This window comes from Schistocerca piceifrons, chromosome 8 (assembly GCF_021461385.2).
Source record: "Schistocerca piceifrons isolate TAMUIC-IGC-003096 chromosome 8, iqSchPice1.1, whole genome shotgun sequence".
Lineage (NCBI taxonomy): Eukaryota > Metazoa > Arthropoda > Insecta > Orthoptera > Acrididae > Schistocerca > Schistocerca piceifrons.
In genome coordinates, this window is record NC_060145.1 from 406605082 (window position 1) to 406621611 (window position 16530).

At 43.2% G+C, this 16530-nt stretch overlaps 1 protein-coding gene across 1 annotated transcript in view; it reads left to right on the forward strand.

Moving 5' to 3' along the window:
- The window catches only part of LOC124712385, a 719796-nt gene that overhangs the window by 483484 nt on the left and 219782 nt on the right, over positions 1-16530 (forward strand). Inside the window, exon 6 of the mRNA XM_047242681.1 lies at positions 1323-1356. The gene's annotated coding sequence lies outside the window, so the exon portion shown is untranslated. The remainder of the gene's footprint in view (positions 1-1322; positions 1357-16530) is intronic.

Sequence of the window (16530 nt, forward strand, 5' to 3'; positions counted from 1 at the left end):
AGTTCGTACTGTCCTCCACGGTTTCTATCTTGTGGTTCCCCTAACTTTCTGCTGGTAAAGTAACACGTACATTGAGGCCATTGTTAAACCCTACCTCCACCCGAGACAGTAATAGGACTCCAGCAACATCACTGCTGATATAACGTTGAAGTTTTTTCTTAAAAGGAGGACACACGGAACTTTGGCGACGATGCATCTCGCCAAATCAACCGCCCGGTTGATAAAACACCGATATTCTTGATCTTGTTTTTGAAAGTGAGGACTGGCGTTGTCGTCCGTAGACGTGTACGCCTCTAAGGCCTGCACTCATGTCAAAGTCTCTTGATCTCGGAAAAAGGTTTTGGCGAAATGGATATTTTCTGTGACGTACTGCTGGAGGAAACATTGTTGTAGATGGTAGACGTTGAAGGTGGTTGCAACCAAAGTGACAGAATCACTCGATTGGCAATACTGAATAAACAAAGTGGGTGGTGGAACATAAACCCACCTTTCGAGTGAGTGAAGTTTCCCTAAGCTTCAAGAGAAGACAGAAAAGCATTTCTCCTGTCTGAGACTTTTTGTTGAAGATTTTTTCGTTATACATAAATGAACGGTCGAGACCGTAGATGGGTTGTCTAGCAGGGACTGACTACAGATTTTGCAATAATCTTCAGCCGCCGCTTGTCATGAAATACGCTTATGCATAACAGTAGAGTCTCAAAGCCATAAATTGCATCTTGGCTTGTGGATCTCGCGAATACGTAACATAATAAATTTTACTCGTCCCTTTAAGTCATTTGTACTTTATACTTGCAGCTTATGCAACTGACCTTTCTTTATACGTATTATTACCACTGTAATACTAGACAAGAGGGAGGCGAGCGACACACACACACACACACACACACACACACACACACACACACACACACACACACAAGTACACTTTTAACTTTTGATCTGTGACAATGGCAGCATATTGCAGAATTAAATTAAAAATAGTTGCAATCCCTCTGTTCCAACCAAGGTCTTCTACCGATTATTGGGCGATTCGCCGTCCAAATACTCCAAATAGGAATTTGAAATCTTTCAGCTTGCTGGGAACTGTCTGAAAACATCGAAGTTATACGACGGCGTACGGGGTCCTCAAAAGTAGAGAATGATAGATGTCAACAGATCAATTAGGTATTGACAAGTTAAACTGCAGTTTGCTCTATGTTCACCCAGAAAAGTATAGTAGACAAGTAGTTTTCTAACAAAGGAGTAGAGGGCACACTTCAAAGCCATTCGAAAAAATGATAATTTCTCAGTCCCAAATTTCATGAATTGTATGTATGTTTCAGGTGGAGTATTGGGAGATCCAGTGATCCGATCTAAGTAAGTAACCAACTTTAATTTGTAAACAGATTTTGTAGAGACCGCTGCCAGTCACAATTGTTTCCATTCCTCCAACTTCATCATCACCACGTAATTGTAACAATACAAAAACGCTTAGAATTTTCTGTAGTATCGTTTAGCGTCAGCGTGCTTTGCAGGCTGCTTGCGGAGAAAGAAGTATAATATATTTGAGGGAACGTCTAGTTCATTTACTAGTCTGTTGTTAAATGTAAATAATTATCAGTTCTGTTCAATAGTGGCCATCAATATGGACCTTCGAATTTTTGTTGTCAAATGTTTACAGTTTAGCAAAGTACACTAACAACACGTTGTTTATTATATACAAAGCCAAGGTGCACTAAAATCAAGACGATGGTCAAAACAAAAGTTTTTTTTACCACTACTGATGTATAGATGGTGGTGATATTTGTTACTTTCTAACGGCTTCTGCGTAAATATTATCAGCAGCAATAGTGATGTCGAGACGTGATTTATTTTGGTCGCCATCTTGAGTCTAGTGCACAGCGGTGCTATATGCATTAAACAACATGTTGTCTACGAGGTAACAAACAGTGGAAAATCTATTGTTGACGAGATCAGAAACAGTGGAAAACATTTATTAAGCAGCAGTGCATCTACAGATTTACTGATAGCGTCGTGACTGTAGTATTGAGTCTTTCCGCTTTACAAATTTACTGGTTGCTTAAATTTCGAACTCTTCAAGTAGATCGTGGTTTGTTCTTAACTATGGTACTGAGAGTTTGGTAAATTTCACGCATTTCACGAGACAAAACCGGTACACAGGTCACAAAATGCATGAAATAGACAAATCCTTCAATATCCTATGTACGATAGTTAAGAGCGGATAGCTCGCCTTATCATTAGATCTGGGTTTGTATAAACAACTATCAAATTTTACGACAGAATGAGTTCTGTAGCCACGACATGTCAAGCAACATTGCAGAAGCCCTGCTGCTATGTACTTAATTTTTCATGAAGAACGTGATTACTGAGACGGGATCTAACATCACTCTATTTACGACACTCATGGCTATTCAAACTGTAATGATTTTATTTCCTGGCTCATTCACTTGATTAGTTTCTTGACTGCTTTGCTGAATTGCTACAAATGAATGACGAGGCTATTCCTGGGAAATAATTTAATCGATTTATGCCCTAAACCTTTAAGAAATAAGGCAGAGCTCATCGAAGGTGTAGCGCGAACAAGGGCTTGATTTTTCTTTGGCACGAGTCTACGGTGTCCCGGGCATGACGTTAAACTGCGTCCAAAACCGAATGACCACCGGTATAAGTGGTCCCCTTCTACCAAGTGCCAATGGCTTCCTTGAAGGCCAGACGAGCGGGTGAGTTTCCCTTGGGATGAGAACTCGTCCCTCAAGGCGGAAGAACCAGGTTGGTCAACGGCATCAGAATGTGGAATGCAACGAGAAACCACCACAGTAAAGTTCCTGTGGATTTATCTTGTTACATATCATGGCTGTGTTCAAAACCAAATTTTCCGGGGTTTCAAGTCCCCCAGCTGGATATCCGGGGCGGAGGGGGGGGGGGGGGGGGGGGGGACAGTTTTGAGCAACGCTGTCACAAAGAAGAGATTATCATTGAACGATAGTATAAAGATAAGCACATGAAATGTGAAGACGATGGCTCAGGCTGGGAAAATCAACAATGCAATCCAAGAAATGGAAAGAATGAGCATTAAGATCATGGGCATTACTGAAATGCGACGGCCAGGTTCAGGTTCTTGTAATATCAATGAACACAGAATTTACTACTCAGGAACAATAAATGCACAGTACAAGTCTGGAGTAGGATTTATAGAGTGATGTGCTCTACCCGCACAACTGAACACTACTCAGGTCTACGCTCCAACAACTGACCATGGTGATGAATAAGTTGCAGAATTTTATTCCCAAATCTCAAGTGTTTTACAACAACTACCGAAGAAAGATCTTACAATAATTATGGGAAATTTTAATGCCAAAATAGGAAGGGGACCCGGAGGCGACATTATAGGCCACTATGGACTTGGTGAAAGGAATGAGAGAGGCGAACTACTCAGTGCATTTGCAGGAGAGTGGAGATTCGTAATAACTAACACATTCTTCACTCTACCATCCAAACGTCTCTACACCTGGAGGTCCCCAAGGGATTTAGGAGAAAATATTAGCAGGAATCAAATTGATTGTGTCTTGATACATCAAGGATATAGAGAAAGCTGTCTCTCAATGGTCAACATTAACTCAGACCACGTTCCTCTCATTGGTGCCTTTAAAATCAGAATGAAAAGAGTTCAAAAGAAAAGAGTCAAAATTTATGATATCCGCAAACTGAAAGAATCTTCCATAAGAGAAAATGCAGGAGTCCATCTTAATAATGAACTAAATACTCTGTCAGGTAACTTGTGCGCCGAAGAGAAAATTGGAAAGGTAAACTCTACAGTCGAATCAGTTGAAGAAGAAAATCTGTAATCCAGTGTCACCAAAAAGAGGTCATGGGTGACTGAAGAGATACTTAAAATGATGGACAGAAGGAGGAAAGTGAAAAGTAATCCTGATGAACACAAGAATATCAACAAGGAGATCAGTAAACGGATACGAGAAGCTAAGGAAAGAGAAACACAGGAACAATGAAATGAAATAGGGAGATTGCAATTGAAGCATGATAGTTTCAATATTCATAAAGAAGTCAGGTAGGTGACAGGAAATTTCAGAAAAAGGACAGGAAACAGGTTGTCGAACAATGAAGGAAAAATAATAGTTGGACAAGATGAGCTTAAAGAAGCATGGAAAACATACATAGAACAACTCTTCTATGACAACCGGCCAGAACTTCCTCAAATATATTGCGAAACAGGACCTAGAATTCTGCTGGAAGAAGTACAAGCTGCAGTAATTGGAATGAAAGATGGTAAATCACGTGGTCCCGACAATGTGAATGCCGAAAATCTCGAGCTGGTCTGTGAGGATAATTTAAAATAGTTGACCGCAATATTCAAAGACATCTACGACTCTGGTAACGTTCCACGGGAGTGGCTTAAATCCGAATTTATTACATTGCCCAAAAAGTCCGGAGCTAACACTTGTGGTGAATACAGGACCATCAGCCTCATGAGTCACCTGCTAAGGATCTTCCTGAGGGTCATTCACCAAAGAATTTACAAGATCTGTGAAGAACAAGTTTCTTCTTCACAGTTTGGTTTCAGAAATGCATTTGGCATGCGCAAAGCATTATTTAGTATCCAGATACTATTTCAAAGGTGCAAAAACATGAATTGCGACATTTATGCATGCTTTATTGATTATCAGAAGGCTTTCGACAGAGTAAAACACCGGAAGATGGTTGACATTTTAAGAAGCAATGGTTTGGATGACAAAGACCTACTTATAATTGGAACCAGTCGGCTTCTGTGAGCCTGGACAGAGAAAATAAATTCTACGAGGTGTAAGGCACGGTTGTATATTATCCCCACTGATTTTCAACATTTATTCAGAACACATCTTTAAGGAAGCTCTTGATGAAGTGGAGATGGGAGTGCTCTTAAACGGAAAATATGTCAACAACATCCGATATGCTGACGACACAGTAATATTTTCTGACAGACTTGTCGATAGACTTGCACAAAGAAGCTCTGAATATGGTCTAAATGCACAACCCTCAAAAACCGAAAACAATTATAATCAGTAAAAATAGAGTCCCTGCATGTCACATTAAGATAGGCCAAAATCACATAAAGCAAGTACATAAATACACGTACCTTGGCACTACAATAAATGATCAATGGGATCTTGCCCGCCCGGTTGGCCGTATGGTCTAACGCACGGCTTTCCTGGCGGGAAGGAGCGCCTGGTCCCCGGCACGAATCTATCCAGCGGATTTGTGTCGAGGTGCGGTCAACCGGCCTGTCTGTGGATGGTTTTTAGGCGCTTTTCCATCTGCCTCGGCGAATGCGGGCTGGTTCCCCTTATTCCGCCTCAGTTACACTATGTCGGCGATTGCTGCGCAAACAAGTTCTCCACGTACGCGTACACCACTATTACTCTACCACGCAAACATAGGGGTTACACTCGTCTGGTGTGAGACGCCGAAAAATATGATAACCCTGGGTTCGGTGTGGGGCGGCGGAAGGATGAAGTGGACAGCGGTAGTCGTCGTGGGGTTGTGGACCACTGTGGTTGCTGTGGGGACACAGCCTCTCCGCCGCTTCTAGGTCCCCGGTTAACATACAATACAATACATCTTTCTGATGAGGTAAGAAATCAAACTGGAAAAACCGGGGCTGTCTTCAATAAGATAAGTAACCTTTTCAAGAATCACGGCTGAGCAATGACGACGAAGATCAGACTTCTACGCTGCTACGTATTTTCCACCCTCTTCTATGGCGTTGAAACATGGACCCTGACAGAATCGTTGGATAAGCGGCTGGAGGCTTTTGAGATGTGGTTTCTAACAATACCACCACTTGCAAAGTAGGTTAGAAATCAGATTAATAATGTTGCTCATGCAGCATATGTTCGCTTTATCGGGCAGCAACAAAGTTATTGACTGTGGATGGTATCGTCAGAATGGAAATAATGAAGTCTCTGTAAAAAAGTCATTAATTTTGGCACTTATCTTGAATGGATTTCCACGTAGATTTCGTAGAAGTTGTTGTGGTGGTGGTGTTTAGTGTTTAACGTCTCGTCGACAACGAGGTCATTAGAGACGGAGCGCAAGCTCGGGTTAGGGAAGGATTGGGAAGGAAATCGGCCGTGCCCTTTCAAAGGAACCATCCCGGCGTTTGCCTGAAACGATTTAGGGAAATCACGGAAAACCTAAATCAGGATGGCCGGAGACGGGATTGGAAGTTGTTGTGGCTCATCTTGTTGATTCTAGGGTGATTCCACTTTGACTGCTAGAAGGTCCAGATCTGTATTTTACCAATATTTGACGGTCTAACAAATGCATTTTTCAGGAAATTCTTAATGATCAAACAATCCCAGATTAGAAGAATGGTATGGTAGAAACAATTTTTGACTTGGTGTTCACGATCCATATTTTTATTAAACTTCTTGTAAATTCACATATACTTCTTCTTAATTGTCACGTTATCAAGAAAACAGCTTTGTATCAATCTTCATATATTTAATTTCCACTTTAACCAAACACAAGACTTGACTGTTCTTTTACAAAGCGAAATAACAACTTCAGCAAAGTGAAACAAAGACTGCTCTGTGCGCATTCGCGCCAAAACGGTTACAAGTAAGTCAAAGATTATGACAGTCTCATAGAAATGAATACACACAAGAACCATATCACTGTAATATATCGATACATCGGAGTACCTATACATTAATAAAACCAAATGTGAATATTGCCACAAAAATATGTCTGTTACTTCGCAGAAAAGTAGTACGACATTACTGGTATCGAGAACTGGGGTTGGAGTGCCGTAATGGTCACGTAAATAAAGAACCATTATAGGCTGTACAGGAGAATGTTAAGAACATCGTGGATCGCTCATGCAGAATTATGCTTCTCCATACCATAATACCTGCACCACCAAAATTATCATTTTCGATAAACTTCCTGGGTGCATTAGTGTTTCCACCCCTCGACAGGTCACGGTAAATCGATAACCGCTACTAAGACTTAACCTGATCGCATCCGAGAACAGCACGCGACCCCACTCCTAGTTGGTCCAGTCCCTCCGAAGCCATCGCAAACGCCGCCACCGATAAGCGGGTGTCAGTGGAATGCTGCGTGCTGGCACTCGGATTGAAAGGTCACACCACCCATACAGTCGCCGCGCCGCTGTTGAACGTCAGATAGCAAGCTGTGCCTCGCTGTCATGCACCCGCTGTTTGACGTGGCTCCCTTCCTGCCAGAGGCTCAGTGTAGCGGTAGTCTGCTGCTGTAGCTGACCATGCACCACCACCCCACTTCCTTGTGGCAGCTGTGCCTGCGGTGCAGAAAGTTTCCCATAAATGTGAAACAGTGCTGTGAGCAATACCAAACGACTGGGCTATGTCATCATTCTTCGTCCTTCTTTCAATTTCCGCTTGATTCTTCCCCGTGTGAAGTCATCCAGATCTGTCTCCAGGCCATACTGTAAGGAAGAACACAATCACAGCGCACCGTAACTCTTCGCCGATTGACACGCTCTGTCTTTTCTCCTTCCTCCAACTGACTCGTGTTGCGTGACTAGCCCTATTTCGCGCTAAAGTAGCGTTAACCTGATTCATGTGGCGTCAAGCTTTCTGTGCACGACTGGGGGACCTCTGTCAGCATGCTCCCAGACTTTTATTTGCTTCCACTGAGTAGTTAATATGTTACGTTACTTTTCCTATCTCGTCATTTTGCAGAGCAGTGTATATTAAAAAGGGGGAAATCAATATTGATACAGAATTTGCTCTCCAACACACTAAGTAATTGGCTTGCAGAGTACATACAATGAACCGCGAAAGAAACTGGTACAGACATGCGTGTTCATATACAGAGATATGTAAACAGGTGGTAGACGGCACTGCAGACGAGAAAACCTACACTCCTGGAAATTGAAATAAGAACACCGTGAATTCATTGTCCCAGGAAGGGGAAACTTTATTGACACATTCCTGGGGTCAGATACATCACATGATCACACTGACAGAACCACAGGCACATAGACACAGGCAACAGAGCATGCACAATGTCGGCACTAGTACAGTGTATATCCACCTTTCGCAGCAATGCAGGCTGCTATTCTCCCATGGAGACGATCGTAGAGATGCTGGATGTAGTCCTGTGGAACGGCTTGCCATACCATTTCCACCTGGCGCCTCAGTTGGACCAGCGTTCGTGCTGGACGTGCAGACCGCGTGAGACGACGCTTCATCCAGTCCCAAACATGCTCAATGGGGGACAGATCCGGAGATCTTGCTGGCCAGGGTAGTTGACTTACACCTTCTAGAGCACGTTGGGTGGCACGGGATACATGCGGACGTGCATTGTCCTGTTGGAACAGCAAGTTCCCTTGCCGGTCTAGGAATGGTAGAACGATGGGTTCGATGACGGTTTGGATGTACCGTGCACTATTCAGTGTCTCCTCGACGATCACCAGTGGTGTACGGCCAGTGTAGGAGATCGCTCCCCACACCATGATGCCGGGTGTTGGCCCTCTGTGCCTCGGTCGTATGCAGTCCTGATTGTGGCGCTCACCTGCACGGCGCCAAACACGCATACGACCATCATTGGCACCAAGGCAGAAGCGACTCTCATCGCTGAAGACGACACGTCTCCGTTCGTCCCTCCATTCACGCCTGTCGCGACACCACTGGAGGTGGGCTGCACGATGTTGGGGCGTGAGCGGAAGACGGCCTAACGGTGTGCGGGACCGTAGCCCAGCTTCATGGAGACGGTTGCGAATGGTCCTCGCCGATACCCCAGGAGCAACAGTGTCCCTAATTTGCTGGGAAGTGGCGGTGCGGTCCCCTACGGCACTGCGTAGGATCCTACGGTCTTGGCGTGCATCCGTGCGTCGCTGCCGTCCGGTCCCAGGTCGACGGGCACGTGCACCTTCCGCCGACCACTGGCGACAACATCGATGTACTGTGGAGACCTCACGCCCCACGTGTTGAGCAATTCGGCGGTACGTCCACCCGGCCTCCCGCATGCCCACTATACGCCCTCGCTCAAAGTCCGTCAACTGCACATACGGTTCACGTCCACGCTGTCGCGGCATGCTACCAGTGTTAAAGACTGCGATGGAGCTCCGTATGCCACGGCAAACTGGCTGACACTGACGGTGGTGGTGCACAAATGCTGCGCAGCTAGCGCCATTCGACGGCCAACACCGCGGTTCCTGGTGTGTCCGCTGTGTCGTGCGTGTGATCATTGCTTGTACAGCCCTCTCGCAGTGTCCGGAGCAAGTATGGTGGATCTGACACACCGGTGTCAATGTGTTCTTTTTCTCCATTTCCAGGAGTGTATATAGAATAACAAGTGCCTGGCGCAGTTGTTAGTTCGGTTACTGCAGCTACAATCGCAGGTATTCACTTAAATCTTAAGTGAATATGGTGTCATGGCACGAGCCATGGGACACAGCACTCCGAGTCAGCGATAAGTAGGATTTTCCCGGACGACCATTTCGCGAGTGCGCCGTGAATATCAGCAATCCAGTAAAACATCAAATCTCTGATATCGCTGAACCGGAGAAAGCTGCAAGAACAGGACAAACGACTACTGAAAAGAACCGTTCAGCCTGACAGAAGTGCAACGCTTCCGGTAATAGCTGCAGATTTCAATGCTGGTCCACCAACAAGTGCCCCCGTGCGAAACCTTCAACGTAACATATCGAAATGGGCTTTCAGAGCCGAAGGTCTACACGTGTACCCTTGATGACTGCACAACACAAAGCTTTACGCCTCGCCTGGGCCCGTCAACAACGACTGGACTATTGATAGCTGGAAATACATATGTTCCCTGGTCGGACGAGTCTCGTTTAAAACTGCACCGTGGATCCTGCATGTCAACGGGGGACTGTCCAAGCTGGTCGAGGGTCTGTAATGGTGTGGGGCGTCTGCAGTTGGAGTGATATGTGCCCCCTGATAAGTCTAGATACGATTTTGACAGGTGACACGTACGTAAGCAACCTGTCTGGTCACCTGAATCCATTCATGTCCATTGTGCATTCCAATGGACTTCGGCAATTCCAGCACGACGATGAGACACCCCACACTTCCTCAATTGCTACAGAGTGGCTCCAGGAGCACTCTTCTGAGTTTAAACGCTTCTGCTGGAAGCCAGACTGCCCAAATATGAACATTATTGAGCATATCTGGAATGCCTTGTAACGAACTGTTCAGAAGAGATCTCCACCCCCTCGTACTATCAATGGTGTCAGTTCTCTCCAGCTCTACCTCAGACATTAGTGTAGTCCATGGCACGTCGTGTTGCAGCACTTTTGAGTGCTCGCGGGGGCCCTACATGATATTCGGCAGGTGTGCAAGTTTCTTTGGCGCTACAGTGTACGTAAATACAGAAACCAAACAACTCCGTTCCGGCAACATGATGTGTGTTTACATTATCGGCAATCCACTATACGTATCCAACATCGTAGAGCAAACAGTTATCTGCTCTGTAATTCCGCGTTGAGATGACCATCGCTAAAATTTCTACACTACTGGCCATTAAAATTGCTACACCAAGAGGAAATGCAGATGATAAACGGGTATCCATTGGACAGATATATTATACTAGAACTGACATGTGATTACATTTTCACACAATTTGGGTGCGTTGATCCTGAGAAATCAGTACCCAGAACAACCACCTCTGGCCGTAATAAAGGCCTTGATACGCCTGGGCATTGAGTCATACAGAGCTTGGATGACGTGTACAGGTACAGCTGCCGATGCAGCTTCAACACGATACCACAGTTCATCAAGAGTAGTGACTCGCGTATTATGAAGAGCCAGTTGCTCGGCCACCACTGACCAGACGTTTCAACTTGGTGAGAGATCTGGAGAATTTGCTGGACAGGGCAGCAGTCGAACATTTTCTGTATCCAGAAAGGTCAGTGCAGGACCTGCAACATGCGGTCGTGCATTATCATGCTGAAACGTAGGGTTTCGCAGGGATCGAATGAAGGGTAGAGCCACGGGTCGTAACACATCTGAAATGTAACGTCCACTGTTCAAAGTGCCGTCAATCCGAACGAGAGGTGACCGAGACGTGTAAGCAATGGCACCCCATACCATCACGCCGGGTGATACGCCAGTGTGGCGATGACGAATACACGCTCCCAATGTGCGTTCACTGCGATATCGCCAAACACGAATGCGACCATCATGATGCTGTAAATAGAACCTGGATTCATCCGAAAAAATTACGTTTTGCCATTCGTGCACCCAAGTTCGTCGTTGACTACACCATCGCAGGCGCTCCTGTGATGCAGCGTCGAGGGTAACCGCAGCCATGGTCTCCGAGCTGATAGTCCATGGTGCTGCAAACGTCGTCGAATTGTTAGTGCAGATGTTTGTTGTCTTGCAAACATCCTCATCTTTTGACTCAGCCATTCGGATAAAATGCCTGTCATCTCGACTGCTAGTGATACGGGGCCGCTGGAATCCAGCACGGCGTTCCGCATTGCCCTCCTGAACCCACCGATTCCATATTCTGCTATCAGTCATTGGATCTCGACCAACGCGAGCAGCAATGTCGCGATATGATAAACCGCAATCGCGATAGGCTACAATCCGAGCTTTATCAAAGTCGGAAATGTGATGGTACGCATTTCTCCTCCTTACACGAGGCATCACAACAACGTTTCATCAGGCAACGCCGGTCAGTTGGTGCTTGTGTATGAGAAATCTGTTGTAAACTTTCCTCATGTCAGCACGTTGTAGGTGTCGCCACCGGCGCCAACCTTATGTGAATGCTCTGAAAAGCTAATCATTTGCATATCACAGCATCTTCTTCCTGTTGGTTAAATTTCGCGTCTGTAGCACGTCAGCTTCGTGGTGTAGCAATTTTAATGGCCAGTAGTGTATATGTACCCCTAACTTCAAAGTCATAGACGTCCTGAGCCTAAACTCAATACTGCACGTTGTTTCATTCGTTTTCGCGTTGCACAGTTGCAGAAATGCACAATTGATATGTACAAAGTCATTACACGTAGTAACAAAGGGAACAGTCGCGGAGCAGAAAGAAAACCTTTTTAATCACTTTTCTTATAATGCAAAACATGTATACTACTGTTGTGTACATTGGAATGTTGTATTCGGTTTAGAGGTATCGAAATAACTTTTTGTCCTTACATTTGCACATCATACAAAATAGTGTCACATGCAGCAATAATACTAACCTTAGCAATCCAGATTTTGTAATTATTTGCTGTTTAAATGCATCACCAATCATCCACATTACTGTGTGCTTGCACCCAAGATCCATGAGGATGGCAAAAACTGACAAACTTATTCATCGCTTCTAATTTTTCTCGCTAGGTGTGTGGTGGTGAAGCTGCTCTGTTAGCAGCGAATTAAGTCGCTACTGTAGGAGAAGTAAATTATTCGTCTGTCTAGTGTGACGCGAGAGGTTGTAGAAGACAGCCAGAGGCCGTCCTTTTAAGTCGATTGCTCGGCATGGTTTTTGCGCACGGGGATGCCACGATGAACAGTTAATGTCGGACTGTGTGTGTAGAAATCCTATCTTATTACTAAAATAATTGCAACAACACACTGTAAGCTAGTCAACAGTTTCGTAAAACGTGTTCATAAAAGTCACAGCACTTTAAATATGTTGAACTGGAAACGGTAATATTATTTTCACGATGTTAACAACGTGACGACATAGGCCAGGTTCCGCTGTAGATAGCGTCTAGTAAAGGAAATGCCGAGAACGAAATATGCGACCTCGGATGTAAAACCGTTTTTTTTTTTCTTTTTTGTGCAGTCGACGCTAATTAGATATCTGCATGGCATTTATGGGTGAGCTCGCTTCTACAAGTATTTTAATAGTTCCCTACTCTGTGGCTCTACATTTCAGGGCTTAGTTGTTGTCAACTTCAGGATCTATTCTGGGGATAAACATCAGTTTTCTGAACAAATTTGAAGGCAGCTGACCTCACCATGTGAAGCACATGTCGTTCTGCGTTTTCTGCACTTATAAAATAAGGTTGGGCAGGAAGATCTTAAAACTGTACTTATTACAGTTCTAGTAAGACCAGAATCTATGAAAATCCATGAAATGTTAGAGCTTTCCTTAACTCGATTTCCTCACACACATCACTTTGGCTAGTTACTGATTCCTCCTTAGAAGAAAAAAAGTCGCTAAATTCAGTGAGTTTCAGTGAGTTACAGTGATCACAATTTCAGCTAAACTGAAGTTACTTACTTACTTTTGCAGAGAACTGGTATAGTTAAGAGTTAAACTTGCGCTTTATAACGTGTCTTTTGACGTTGATCACGATCAGCTCTTGTGCGAGCCTGTTGATAACCTGTACTGCAGAGTAATACATTCATTTCTCATTGTTGGCGAGCTTTCATAATCCTGTACCTTACTTTGACAAATCGAATATTCAAACTACGAAGAGGATGACTAATAAACGAATCTAGTAATAGAAAGGCAATCGTCCAAGGTAGAAAATGGGATTCGCTTTGTAGCGAGAAAATCACAAAATTGATGAGACCAGGACTCGTGGACGCCATGAGCAGATACTACGGTACGTTGTATAGTGAGGCTACAGGGTTTACTGCACACTACACATTTTAAATGAATGATAAAACTATAGTTATTGTAGGTATTATATCTTCAATAGTTATAAAGCAGCTACGAAGAGTATGGCCAGGCAAATGAAGAAAGAAAAGCTGTGATGTTAAGTCAAACCTGATTCTTGTTATGAAGAGGAATAATTCCAGTGGTGATATCTACAAATCTTTTGTCCACAGTGCTTCGAAGGTAACTCTAAAACCACTAAAACCAACCCGTTGAGACTTATGAAGCCAAATACGAATTACCGCTAAAGCTCGAAAGTCGTTAATGAGAGCGTTCCCTAGGAAATGTGCTGGTTAATTGACATACTCCGTTAACGTGCAGAATCAAAAGTTTTCCGCATATTAGCTGGGTAATGTGAACATTAACGGCTTCCTTATCGTTGAAGTTCGAAAGTTTGTTTCTCTCATTTCCTTTCCCTACTCCTTCCGCTCTCCCTCCATTTTTAGTTTGATTTCGTTGCATTTCAGAAACAGATGCCAGCTGGAACTCATCGGATATCAGGCTCAACCGGATGGAAAGTGTCTTCTCGTATACAAGACCATTTAACAAAATTTGATGTTCTGAAACCGCTCACATCAAAACGGGCGGATGAAGTAGCCTATAACCACCTTGATGCTTTTTTTTTTTTTTCAATTTTGGCGCTCCAAGTATTTTGCACTCTGATAACAGACGCGAATTTTGTAACAAAATCATAGAATATATGGTCAAAAATCAAAATCGTTAATGGCAATTGTAGACACAGTCAAAATCAAGGAAGTGTAGAACCAGCGAATCAAGGCACTGAAAACGTGCTCAACGTTTTGTACAGTTCATGAAGAATCGTGCGTAATATTCTGCAATAAAAAGAAGACCCTAGGAAGCCAAATCGGTTGTCCCGGAAAAATGGGATTGTCTTTTTCTGCTGTACCAAAATGTGCATCACGTTTGATAAATACTGAAGAAGACCTTGGAAATTTTTGATTCACAATAGACTGTGATTATGGGATCACAGTCAAATCTTATTCAAGAGAACATTCTGTTAGCCCCTGCCTCTACAGAATGACCTACAGAAGTACAAGAATTTATTGATAGTAATCTTAAACTGCTTTATGGACAGTTATGAAGAATACTCAGTTATCCTGCACCACCATGGAATCTCCTCTGCATGTTGAAGAAGTCATCATTCAGTTACCCTCAGCTTCAGCAGAATCGCCATCACACTTCTGTAAAGGGCCTGAAGAGAGGACTATACAAGACAGAGTCTATATTGTTGGCCCAAAAGCAGTATCAGGTGCTCACAAGTGTAAATCGTGTGATATGTTTGTTCACGTAATTTTTTCGTTGAAACAGACTCTAAAGAGGAAGAGTATGGTGACAATGTATTGTGCAACATGTGTAAAAAGATTATGGATTAGAAAATACAGCGTGAAAAAGCCAAGAATCGGTTTAGAAAAGCAAGCAAAGCTGTTTCTGTTAGCAGTTTCTAATGCAAAGCCCCAAATGTCACTGTGAAAATTAAATTACCAGAAGTAGACAGAGGAAAACCTGATTCCCGCTCGATTCTATATGGTTCTTAGTGAAACAGACGATGGCTTTTATAAACTCGATACTAAACCGGGTACTTTAAAGCAGTTGTATGCAAAAGCTTAATTCAGTGTTTGCAAAGAGAGATCTGTAACAATAAAAGATGTCGCTTCTGTAGAAACATTTTTACATCAATCAGCAATAAAACAATTTCTTGGTAGCGGCCAGGGTTTCAGAAAGTGCGATTGCAAATTCAGACGAATGACAAATAGGCATACATGTGGCGAAACCTGATTTCTGATGTAATGCAGAGTGTCGCCAATCTTTAGAATGAACTAATAAGTTAACATAATTTTATCATATTCTTGAAAATTCATTTCGTTAATTGTAATAACAATATTATAGGTTTTAATTGATTGATGATTGACTATCAACTAATTTGTTAACTGTTTGATTGTCTTAACTTGATTACGTTGGTAAATATCGAAAATTAAATAAATTGTGTTATATTAATTTAAGCTTACAGTAACTTTGCTGTTGTTCCACCAACGACCTTATTTTCACTGTAACGAATGCCTAGTGGTAATGTGCAGATTATCTAGGTAATTTTCAGATTACCTTGGTATTTTCACAAAAGAAACAATTTTCTACACGAATCACCCTAATTAATCTTTATATTATCTAAATAATCTGCAGAATAACTGATTCCTGTACTTTACAGGTAACGTATGCACTTTAAGAGCAATTCGTGATGTTCGTTAACCCTCTGAGAAACATAATTTTTAAATTGAAGTGATCAGTCTGCCCATTCAGAAGCGAATAAAGTGATCACGAATTAGGATCAGATACAATTAGTGTCAGTTGTTCTCATGACGTAGATGATACTGCACGAGGTCACTCAGTGTTTGGCCTGGGGTTCGATTCTTACTGCCGTACCATGCCCAGCTTTTGTATCGGTCTCTTTTTCGGTTTTTGGAAATTGAACAAAGGACGTGTTTGGCGACACCGTCTCTTGCGGACTGCTTGAATTTGCTTGCGCAACGGCCTGATTGACTAATATCAAAGTCAATAAGTCGGAAACGGCTCATTGTATCGAATTTTTTTCTAAACAATTATTTCTCAGCACAACCTCCCCTGCAACACACTTGCAAACATTTGAGACTTATCTCAGTGGCTTTCATTGTGATAGGATATCGCTATTATCTGTTTGTGTTCTTATATGTTGCACGTGTTGCTCGAGGCGATCTGATATTTGGTAACTAAGAAAATTGGGCAGCCAAGATCGCGTGTAGTAATAACAATAAACAAATTAAAAAATTAAAAAAAATTTATAACATGCGAAGTTAGTTGCCAAATATTCTTAGTTGTCTGTGCCGGCCGGTGTGGCCGAGCGGTTCTAGGCGCTACAGTCAGGAAAGG